The following is a 13,004-nucleotide window of genomic DNA, read 5'->3' as shown; positions in this document are numbered from 1 at the left end:
AGATTCGGGAGCTTGAATTACATCGCGGACATCCGCGGAGACTTGATCTTCGACGGTTCGAGACCGCAGCAGCCGCTCCCTGTCACCTCGATGAACATGACTTAAATCTGTCATCGGACCACATCCAGGAGATAGCTCCTGTAACTATTCTGGCCTTAGATCCGGAGCAGATCGTGCCATCCGAGGACGGGAAGCTCAACCCCGCCACAGAGGCCACAGATTCCGCAGCGTTGGAGCCGCACACAGACTTAGCCTCATGTGATATCTGTGTCACCGGAACTCTGGACTCGTTTCCGGCTATAAGCTCCAAACCATATGCGTCCACGGACGTCGAGCTCGATCGGTTATTGATCTTCGAATTCAGCGCCGCAGACATCTTCCGACACTCACCTTTCGGCGATGTGTTAAACTCATTAAAAAATCTGTCCTTGGCGGAAGACTCACAGCCAAATTATGTCCGGCTCGAACTGGAGGCTGACGACAGAGAATTTCGCTTCCCACCCACCACCCACTTCATAGCCACTGTCGATGACTTAACTGACACACTCGATTACGACTCCGAAGACATCAACGCTATGGACGATGATGCCGGAGAAGAGGAGGCCCAAGCCACGCCGTTCACCGGACGATGGACGGCCACTTCCTCATATGACGTATACATGGTGGATACGCCAAAAGATAATAGCGGTGATGACAAGGAAAACCCAGTGGAGGGTGACCCCCCTAAGACACAACCAAAGTGTCGGCGTCAGCGGCGCCGCTCTAAACCATGCCGCAGCAAGGACAGCAACACCGGCACAGGAGACGACAACACTCCGGACGGTGCCGAAGACATAAAAGACCACGACGAACAAACTGCCGAACAGGACAATCAGGAGGATGGGCAAGTCAGCCCTGACGAAAAGGCCATAAATGAAGACTCGGAGGACGGTCGTTATCATCCGCTCTCCGAGGAGGAGGTGAGCCTCGGCAACGAGGACTTTATCGTGCCTGAGGAACCCCTCGAGCAGGAGCGCTTTAAGCGCTAGCTAATAGCCACTGCAAGGAGCCTGAAAAAAAAAGCAGCAGCAGCTTCAAGCTGACCAAGATCTGCTCAATGATAGATGGACTGATGTCCTGGCAGCCGAAGAATACGACCTTAAGCGCCCAGCCAAAAGCTACCCGCAGTGCAAATTGCTACCTCAGTTTGACAATGAGGCGTTGGAGCCCATACCATCATCGCGCAATGTGGCTGACCGACCACCACGGGGTCGGGACAAGGCGACAACTCAAGCCGAACACCAGCCCGCCCCACCTCACCATAAAGGTAGAGATAAAACAGCTCAGGGGCAGACCTACGACCTGCGGCAAAAAATGGATAATAATGCAGGACATACTAGATCGATCTACGGATCGCGAGGGCGTGCCCCGACACGTGACGATGGCCACCTATTCGAACGCAACAAGCCTAGTCACGCTCGGGCCGAACTCCGCAGACGGACTCCATCGGAGCTACGTCGCGATGTGGCCCGATATAGAGGCGCCGCACACCCTCTTTGCTTCACTGATGAAGTAATGGATCATGAATTCCCAGAAGGGTTTAAACCCGTAAACATTGAATCATATGATGGGACAACAGACCCCGCGGTCTGGATCGAGGATTTTCTCCTCCATATTCTCCTCCATATTCATATGGCTCATGGTGATGATCTCCACGCCATCAAATATCTCCCACTAAAACTCAAAGGACCAGCCCGGTACTGGTTGAACAGCCTGCCAGAAAACTCTATCGGCAGCTGGGAAGATTTGGAAGAAGCCTTCTTGGACAACTTCCAAGGAACATACCTCCGGCCTCCGGATGCAGATGATTTAAGTCATATAGTACAACAGCCTGGGGAATCAACCAGGAAATTCTGGACTAGGTTCTTAACTAAAAAGGACTAGATAGTCGACTGTCCGGATGCGGAAGCCCTAGCAGCCTTTAAGCATAGCATCCGGGACGAATGGCTCGCCTGACATCTCGGGCAGGAAAAGCTGAAGTCCATGGCGGCTCTTACGGCACTTATGACCCGCTTTTGCACGGGCAAAGATAGTTGGCTAGCCCGTTGCATCAATAATGCAAGCGATCCTGGCACCGCTGAAGCCAAGGACAGCAGCGGCAAGCTCCGACGCAATAGGCACAAGCGTCGAAACAATGGCAACCACACCGATGACATGACGGTCAACGCCGGATTCAGTGGCTCCAAGTCCGGTCAGCGGAAGAAGCCGTACAATAAGAACAATTTAGGCCCATCCAGCCTGGACCGCATACTCGATCATCCATGCCAGATACATGGCACCCTAGAAAAACTAGCCAACCACACCAACAGAGATTGTTGGGTCTTCAAACAGGTCGGCAAGTTAAATGCTGAGAACAAGGAGAAGGGGTCGCAAAGCGAGGATGATGACGAGGATACCCGGCCACCGAACACTGGGGCACAGTAGAAGTTTCCCCCTCAGGTCAAAACGGTGAACATGATATACGCTACCCACATCCCCAAAAGGGAACGCAAGCGCGCACTCAGGGACGTCTACGTGATGGAGCCTGTCGCCCCAAAATTCAACCCATGGTCCTCCTTCCCGATCACATTTGATCGCCGAGACCATCCGACCAGTATCCGTCACGGCGGGTCGGCCGCACTGGTTCTCGATCCAATCATCGACGGATTCCACCTCACGCGGGTCCTGATGGACGGTGGCAGCAGTCTCAACCTGCTTTATCAGGATACAGTGCGCAAAATGGGCATTAACCCATCACGGATTAAGCCCACAAAGACTACCTTTAAAGGAGTCATACCAGGTGTAGAGGCCCATTGTACGGGCTCAATCACACTAGAGGTTGTCTTTGGATCTCCGGACAACTTTCGAAGTGAAGAGCTAATCTTCGATATCGCCCCCTTCCGCAGCGGCTATCACGCACTGCTTGGACGAACCGCATTTGCTCGATTCAACGCGGTGCCACACTATGCTTATCTTAAGCTCAAGATGCCCGGACCACCACTACAAAAAAAATACACTTCCGTGATGATACGTGTTTGTCACAGTAGGTCGCGTTTTTTGTCATGCATGTACATCCATGACAAATTTATGATAGAATCAAGATAGTCATACCTGTGCTGTCGTAGAAGTGTTCCATGACATTACCAAAATTATCATCACGGAAGTGTCCAGTTCCATGACGATAAATCGCGCGTCACATAAGTGCTTTCGTCAAGGGTGACCGACATGTGGCATCCACCGTAACGGAATGCCGTTAAGCTATCGGGTCGGGTTTTGGATCCGATAACCCGTTAACAGCCCCGACCAATGGGGGTTTTCCATGTGTAAAATCATCATTGGCTGGAGGAAACACGTGTCGGCTCACCGTTGGGATAGATGTCATCCGCTCATTGGACCGAAGGCGCCTATGATACGGTGACACGTGGCACGGCCCAACAGAGGCCCATTCCTGCGAAAAGGCCGGCCCGTTTGACTTGGTCAAAAGGTGAAACTGACCCGTAATGAACAGTGTATCACTTTATACCCATTAACGGCCTGTTATTCCATTGGGCCGTTTCCAGCCCAAGTTATCTTTCGGCCTTCTTAGGGCCCATTGATTCTTGGGCTCATTTGCAGCATTCGATTACATATGGCCCATTACTGTCATTTTCTGCTTGTGGGCCAAATTCAGCCCTTCGTTACAGTCGGCCCGTTTGCGGACCGTTAATACGTTGGGCTGTTTTCATGTCAAAAAAACCCGTTGGGCTGTTTTCATAGAGTTGTCAAATACGGCCTATTAACGGCCCGTTATGGTCCACGAATAGTACGGCCCATGATTGGTGAAATGATGATACGCCCCGTAGAAGGCCCATGGATCCTACGGCCCGTATGAGGCCCATGGATAGTACGGCCCGTAGAAGGCCCATGGATCGTACGGCCCGTAGAAGGCCCATGGACCCTACGGCCCGTAGAAGGCCCATGGACCCTAAGGCCCGTATAGAAGGCCGATGGATCCTACGGCCGGACGAAGGCCCATGGATCATATGGCCTGCAGGAGGCCCATGGTTACAACAGTCCGTGTGTTGCCACGATTATTTTGGCCTAGTTACCAAAAATAGGCTATTGTGGCCACTAGAAAAAAACAGAAAAAGAACTGCAGTGACTACAAGCAAACAACTAAACAAGACAATAAGGAAATAAATAAGCAAGCAATTAACGCTAGCCTATCACCGCTATTACACATATTACATCCACTGGGCATCAAAGTTCGCCACCAGTGCAAATATAGGGAACAAAGCAGCACATTACATACACTGGCCGTCAAAATTGGCCACCAGTGCAAATAAACGCGGCAGCAAAACAAGAGCATAACTGAAACAACTTGAGAAGAGCTCAAGAAACGTTATCCTGGGTATCCACCATGCTGGCAATAAGCTTAGCAAGCTGATTAGCTTTGTCCTGTTTGGCGCTAAAATCCTCCAACGCTTGCTGTTGCACCAGAAAGTATGCATTTGAATGCTCCAGGGACTTCCGCGGTCCTTCCGCTTCTTGTCGCAGCATAGATGATCGATGTCTGTCAGCTTGTAGTTGAGACTCAAGAAACCGAACTGATTCAGACAGTGAGTTTGAATAGCTTGTGCAAGCGGTAGTGGCCAGTAACTCGAACACTAAACCAAGACAGGACTTTGGGGTTGTCTCGCTGTCTTCAAGATAGTCTTCCTTAGCTGTTTTATCAGCTTTGTTGGAGACCAACAAGGATGTGTCACTATCCTGAACCTTATCTGCATTACTTCCTTTACCATTGCTTAATAAGGCACTCTTCCCCAATATTCTGTCAGCATTCTAAAAGAAGAAACAAGCAGACACATAACAAGTTTAGCATGTACTAGTATATGAAACTCATTTCGGTGAACCAGTTCATTAGTAAGGTGAACAGGATTAAACTACCAAGTCTTCTATTGCCAAGTACTAGTACATAATAAAAGCATCAAACAAACATATATCTATGTCCTATGGTCACTGCATTGTCTTGCCAAATCAAAATAGAGACATGGTTCAAATCATATCAGTTCAAGACAAAGCAGCAGTGAAAGAATACAAAGTGTGGGAAACTACACGGCACAACAAGATTTCAGATGGGTACCACGGGTCTACATGTACAACAACACTATTGGCTCTGTTGTGATGCTAGTAATGTGCATGATATGAAAGTCAACTGTATACACAATTGAAATTGAAATCAACAGAGCTATTGATAAGAGCAAAACTGTTAAAGGAACATGCGTGAACATACCTGCTGTGCCATTGGAGTTTCGATTGGATCCTTCAATTTAAAAATAAGTTTGTATGAGTAAATACAGTGATACAAGAGCAAAGCAATCATAGTTAAAAAAGGCGCGCCTAAGCGAGTGCTTAAGCGTGCCTAGGCTCTAGGCGTTGGCAAAACGCATTGCGCATAACTACGCATAATCTGTGCATAACTGCGCATAAGCATGCGCTTTGGTCAGTAAAGCGCAAGGCAGTGGCAAAACGCACAATTAACGCCTAGCGCTTTTCTGAACTATGATAGCAATGGAATCTTAAATTAGAACAGTTGTTCTTCAGGTTTAGGCACTTGTTCTACATGAACAGAGTACAGTAAGACGCAAGAATATAATACTAAAAAATAGAAAATGAGCTCATAGACCTTACCACATTCTTGGTTCGGGGCCAGTACAGAACAAGGCGTTCCCAGTCATCGTCCAGTAAATGTGTCTCAGGAGAACGTAAGGGAATTTGATGAGTTTCTTTGCCGGTGAAGTACGTTTTCTTCAGGTAATTCCGATACTGCCACCAAGCATTCTTGAAGATAGCAGAGGTATTAGCATAGGTTACCTCATCCTGAGTTTCCAAATCGGTCCTTCTCTATAGAGAAAAATGGGAAAATTTGCTGTATTATAACCATCATGGAGGTAGGATGTATGGGACGAAGCAAAGTAATTGCCATGAATAACATTACTTACACATAACTCCTGGACAAACACCTGCAACTGGCATTTTCCTTCATCTTCAGTATAATATTTCCAAGATGGGAAGATACGCACATACGATTTAACAACATCAAATGCGATAGATGCTAAACTACGACTAGCTGGTTGTGCTTCCTCCACAAGAATAGGCGTACTAACTGGTGGAGTTGGGGTTCGCCGTGATAGTACTGGCCCTTTGGGCGCTGGAGCTGCCTTACTAACTGCTCTTGTTTGGGAGCTCTGTGGTGGAGATGGTGCTGTGTCAACAGGAACTGGGTTACTATCGGCTGGGGTTGGGGTTAGATTGGGTGAAGCTGGTTCTCTGTCCATCGCAGTAGGGGTACAATCTGCGAGAGTTTGGGTTATGTGTGGTAGGGCTGGTTCTTGTGCATGTACAACCGGGGTGCTATCTCCACCAAGAGGTAGCACTATTTTATTTGAAGACCGTGTTTTTAGTCCGCTAGATACTGGCATCACCCACTCCAATTCAAATGGCTGACAAACAGGAAACATAGTTGAATGTACAGACATTGTATGAGAGACAGATACAATAGATAGTGTGGAAAAAAGAGGGCATGAAATAGTTGACATGTATATTGTTTAACTAAAACGGATAGCATGACATAATTTCACATATATGATGTCTATCTAAACTGGATAGCATAGCATAACATAATTCAAAGATATGATGAATAACTAAATATGATCGCATGACATAATTCACCTACATGTTATCTAAGTAATCGGGATCGCATCATTTAATTCACATATGTGATTTATATGCTAAATAGAGGGCATTCGATATGATGTCTGAACTAAGAACATGGTGTTGAATATTGTGTATATGATGTCTAAACTATGCAATGCAAGACACCGTATGCATGATATGAGCAGTATAACCGTGCCAAGTTAGAGCATACACCTCAGTGGGGGAATAGGACTGGTCATCTGTCTCTGAATCCATCTCTGAGGAGCTATCGGGACCCAACAAGAGATCTGCTTCGACAGGTAGCACTGTCTGCTCTGAAGGCCTTGTTTTCACTCTAGATGTTTCCATCTCCCACCCAAATGGCTGATTCATAGGAAGAGTAGTTTAATGTACAAACATTGTCGACAAATGGAAATGTAATGAAGAAAAGGATGGGCAAGATATCATTCAAATATATGATGCCTGGTTAAACAGGATGGCATTGCACATTTCACATATATTATGGCTGGCTAAAAGACATGAGACTGCATAATTCCCATATATGATATAGAAACTAAACAGGTGGCATTACAGAACATGTCTAAACTAAGCAGATGACATATATGATGTCAAAAGTAGGCACTGCAAGGCAACATATGCATGATATGACTAACATCATCATGCCAAGGTAGAGCAAACACCTTGGGGGTAAATAGGAGTGGTCAGCGGCGTCTGAATCCGCCTCAGAACAGATATCTTCCTCTGGATTACAATCTGGAGAGGGGTGGGGAGGGTTTGCCATTGAACCCACCATGGAGCGATGTCTGCATGACATTGTATTGCCGCGCAAAACTCTTCTCTTTTTCTCTACATGTTCAACATGACTGTGTACAATATCTGACATGCATACGAAAAAAATATGGTGTGATTATGTAAGGAGAGCATGCAGAAATTTAGAGTGATGGTAACAACCAGTGGATCGACGTTTTTCCGTTGAACCAAAATAGCCCTAATGGATCGATGTGAATGTATAGTAATAAGTGATGCAACAAGTGTACAACCTCTTTGCCGTAGCCGTGTCGACCTCAGCATCATTGGGTTGGTCACTGAAGCAGTTGAGGCAGAGGTGGCTGTCGGAGGTGTGGAGGGAGATCTGAGGAATCTGTAGACGGCGTCCAGGGCACTGCTCTGTTGTGATGGATCGTTCTGTCGTTGGAGCAGCTCCGGTGAGCCGTAAGACGTCAAGGCTGAAGCAGCACAAGACAGACATCGTCAATCTCAAGTGGGATTCTAATAGCATCTCCAATAGATGATGTAAAATGGATGTAAAATTAACATCACCAAAAACCACCTGACTACAACAGATGAGGTAAAAACTGTTGACTCTGAACTTAACTGTCGAAATTGAAATTTACCGTGGAATCTGAATGCTACTGTCGAAACTGAATGCAATGGTAGCTGAGAGGCACTTCACATGTAGTTTAGGGAGGGCCTACAGTTCATCTTCAACCTGCACCCCCCTGAGCCGCCAGCCACCACCGGCCGAACCACCGGCCCTAGCGCCGCCCCAAAACAACTCTCCACCGCCGCCCCGGCCAGCCCTCTAGGCCCCCCGCCCCCCACCCTGAACCCTAAGATAGAAAGTGACCTCTCCGGCGAGCCCCCGTCCCCGCTGCAGGTGGTTCTTCCTTAACTCCGGCGAGCCCCCCCAACCCCAGAAAATCGACTGACCCAAAAGTCGATTCAGTCGACTGAAGTGTGGCTTAATCGGAGCAGAGCAGCAACACGAGCGAGGGGGAGAGCAGCAGCAGCAGCTGGGCGAGCGAGCGAGAGCCGGAGCAGCAGCAGCAGCGCGAGCGAGCGAGTGAGAGCCGGAGCAGCAGCAGATCCGGCTGGTATGGACGCCGCCGCCGAAGGGGCCTCGCACTGGGGGAGAGCCGCCGTGGAGATGTCGCCTGCGGCGCCGGCTTCAAGGTAGCCGCTCCATGGGGGTGCGAGATGGAGCACCGTCGGCGCCGGGAGGTCGAGTTAAGGAGAAGGTGCGATGCGATGAGTGTACAACCTCTTTGGTGGCACCAGGTAGGCCTCGGCTTCGTCCGAGGAGTCGGTGAGGATGCTGCGGTTCCAGTGGAGCAGGTTAAGGCGTCGCTGTGGGGATGGAGCAGCCGCGATAGACAAGGCGATCATCGGAGCAGCTCCTTGGAGGTGGAGGATGGGGCGGCTGAACCGGCGGGGCGGCGAGATGGACGACGGATCCTCATCCGGGGAGGTGGACGAGGGACGTCGAGCTGTTGCGGTGGATGACGTCGTCGGGGAAGAGGTCCGACTGGGCAGCGGTGATGTGGCGGACGGAGGAGGGTGGGGTTTCGCGGCTGGAGCGGAGAGGTTATGGCGGCCTGGGATTTCGAATGGCGAAAAGGGGGCGATGGGAGGGGGTGAAGCATGACTGGGACGCGCTTGTCCAAAATGTAGGGTGTGTTACAAAAGTACCCCCCCCCACCGATTTGAACTAGCGGCCCTTTCGGCTCAGGGTTAGAAGGGGGATTTCGCGTGTCGGGATTTGGCAGCTGGAGGGAGTTTTCGTGCGCGTTGTAATTTCGGGATAGCAAGGCGCGGGTTGTGAAGGCGCCAGTTTTGGGAGCACGATATCTGAATTTTCGGGATATAACAAGACGCGGGTTGAATTTTAGGGACAAGCCTAACATGTAGTAATATTGTACTTGTACGTACCAAATTAGTTCGCACTTCCCTCAACCAAAAAGAAAACGAAAAAAATAAAACTATTCACACCACACAAAGAGATAGTCTTGCCCCATTTTACTATACAAATGCTATTCAAAGCTACTCCCTCCTTCCATCTATATAGAGCCTAATGCGTTTTTCGATGCTAACTTTGACCAAATATTGAGCAATGATATATGACATGCAACTTACATAAATCACACCGTTAAGTTCGTCTGTGAAAGGTTCTTTCAATGATATAATTTTCACATTGTGCATGTCATGTACTATTAATCTTGTCAATAGTCAAAGGCGGTCTTAAAAATCTCATTACGCCCTATATAGATGGAAGGAGGGAGTATGAGTCCATGTTATGTCCGATTAAAAAATTTCGCTTGCTGTATAATGCATGTAACCTACTCATACCAACATTTTAGTGCATTCCAAATGTCTATACTACCGCTGCAATTCAAACTAAATTTGAATTCGTTTCTCTATTTCAATAAGATTCTACAATCATGATTGTTGCCAACTTCAACCATCATAGTTTCCTTGCTATCCGCCAGATATAAATCAGACGGCCTATAATGCAGGATGGCGGGCACACCATCATCAACAACTCCGTTTTTTTATAAGAGTGGAGATAAAATATATTAAATGTAGTATAACATGTTCATAACCACACCATGTGTATCACCGTTATATATGTTCACATATGCGTCGGTTTGAAACACTATGATAAATTCTTCAAATATCCGAATTCGCTTTTTATAATGAAGTATATATGATCTATATTCGTCTTTTACACCCACACAACCCTCTTATCTTTGTAGCTAGCGCTAACTTTCTCTTGTGCATGCACACGCCCGCATCCCTCTCACCCTCCCTCAGCATTCTCTAGCTCCATCGCGCAAATTCGTCTTTTCATTTTAGGTCGTTCACCCACGGTGTGTGTAGGCCCCCCAGCTCCTTCTTTACGGCACACATCGATCGATATGCCTCTCTAGCCAGGTGTGCCTAGCACAAACACAAGCTTCCCCTCTTCTCTTGTCACCGTCCATGCCTCACTCCCACCACTCTTTTCATCGTTCTCGTACTCGCACACTCCTCCCCCCTCGATATAGTATGCCTCTCGTACCACCTCCTACATGCATCCCTCTCTCTCTATCCTTCTCCTCGTGCCTCATTTGCTTCTAACACACACATGCATGTATACCAATCAATCTCCCAACATATACCTAGATTGACTTTAACTACCCCCCCCATCGATCGACGTACCTCACAAGTTATGTCTCTCCTTTCTCTAACAAAGGGCGATTGATCTTCCTATGTAGTTACGTTTGCTTACCTCAGCCACATCGTCCCCCTCATCATTCGTGCATGCCTCCTGACCCGTCTCTCACACGCACGTGCACAGACAACAAGCAGCCATCTCCTCTCTTATTGATATTGCGGGCGTGCCCTCCGTTTGTCTAGCAAGCCTATCCCACCATTTGTTAGAAGTAACTCCACTACCACCCCCTCCAACACTCTAGCTCTGTCTCTCTCCCAACCTTATTCCTCTCCTGCACATATGCATGGATGCCGATCGATCTCCCTTAATACATGAGGCAGATCGATCTCCTTAATACATGAGGTAGGCCTCTCTCCTCCTCCACACATATACCAGCCATTGTACCTCTATAGTTAATTGGGCCTCCCTCTTCCCCCACCACACACGGATAGTCGAGCGCTGCAGGTAGGTATCCATGCCACAGAGACAAACTGCACATGTCCCATCTCACGTTCCAGTAGGCCAGCCACTCTATATCTTTGACGTGGGCACACACAAATTCTATGGCACTCTTTATCGATCGCGCGCGCACACACACACACATCATCCCTCTCTTCGATTCTATGGACACCTCAAGCCGATGATACCTCCACTCTCTTCTCGTGGACCGCCCCCTCTATATATATGTTATATCCAGGACTCTATTTCACACACATTGCATATGTTACATTTTTTGATTGACCCCCCCCCCCCAAAACTATCAATAACCCACACACTATATCTCTCTAGGTTTGTATCTCTCTCACATAACCCCACGTAGGTGGTGTACGTATACAAGAAGAGAATAGGTGCACCGTGCACGTACTCACGCTTCGTGCCCAGCCACACCCGCGCGGGTACACGGTGGAGCTCATTTCTTTACGAAATGGCAGCCCACGTGCTAATTTGAACGCCTGTAGCGGTTGTTTACCTAGGGAGGTCGTGTACCACGCGTGCACGAAACAAAGTTCGACTTGACGCGTTGCCGCGTTATTTTTAAATAAAGTTATAGCGCTCAATGGCACGTACACAGAATATAAAACGATTTTTATGGAGAAAAAGGTAGTCCGCTCACTATATACAATGGAGCCTGCCTGCCTGGTTTGTCGCTCTTCAGAGTATCTCACACAAGGCTGCGGTGGCCTCTCTCTCTCACCATTGGTCACTAATCCGGCCGCATCCCGTCCGCCAGGGGAAAGGGATTACGGTGGCCTCTCTCTCTCTCACCGTTGGTCACTGATCCGGCCGCATCCCGTCCGCCGGGGGAAAGGGAGTGCGGTGGCCTCTCTCTCTCTCTCACCGTTGGTCACTGATCCGGCCGCATCCCGTCCACCGGGGGAAAGGGAGGAAGTGCATCGTTTCTCCGTTTGACGGCGCCAAGGCAGCATGTCCCGATCTGTGGTACACGCCGTTCTCTCTGACCAAGCTCCGGCGCGGCAGGGCCTACGCCACCTGCTCGCAGATTCCGCCCGCCGCCGCTCACCTAGTTACATCCCGACGACCTCGAGGTATCCCCTCCGGCCTTGCTCCACTGCCCGTCTTCCCACGTCGCTGCATGTGGATCTTCCATAGTTCTTTCCCCAAAACGTAGCTCGTCCGTTGTACTTTCCATATTGCATTCTCGTCCTCACACCGTTTTAGACAAACACAACCGTGTTGTTATCGTCCCTTAGGACAAGGAATATGCTTCTTTTTTATCGTCGCATGTGTCATCAACTGTTATTGGCCAGTAATTGTTTCCTTTCTACTCGTTGCTATTGCGACCTTTTGGTGAACTGCACAAATCACTTTTTACTTAAGAGTGTTTTGTGCAGTTGTACTAAAATGTCACACGGGCAACGTCTCTACATTTCAGTGCGACTTCACAAAGGGAGATTGGTTTTGCTCTATCCTCCTCATCCAACTCCGAGCCTAATCTTCTCCAACTAGTTAGTCTTAAGAGAGACTGCAAAGGTGACCGGCTTCTATTTGTGTGTTTATTGTTTCATCAGCAGTTCTCTATTATCGTAATCACACTTAATATCTTTGGAACAGGGACGCTCAGCTCTATTTTAGTGGAACTGCACAAAATGATCGGAATGTTGCATGCTCCAGACAGCTACTTTTTCCCCAACATGCCTTGTTGATTTAGACAGAGCTGGGGGGACGTTGCTGCCAATGAAAGCATGGATCAATTTTAATTTAACACCTTCTCACAACTCTGTCTTCAGTTGTGATGTAATTATTAGCTCTGATCTGCTAATAATTGACATGCATTAGCAAGGAAGTTAGTTTTTTA

The sequence above is a fragment of the Aegilops tauschii genome, chromosome 7 (genome assembly GCF_002575655.3).
Source record: "Aegilops tauschii subsp. strangulata cultivar AL8/78 chromosome 7, Aet v6.0, whole genome shotgun sequence".
In the NCBI taxonomy this organism is placed as follows: domain Eukaryota; kingdom Viridiplantae; phylum Streptophyta; class Magnoliopsida; order Poales; family Poaceae; genus Aegilops; species Aegilops tauschii.
This window is presented reverse-complemented; position numbering follows the sequence as displayed.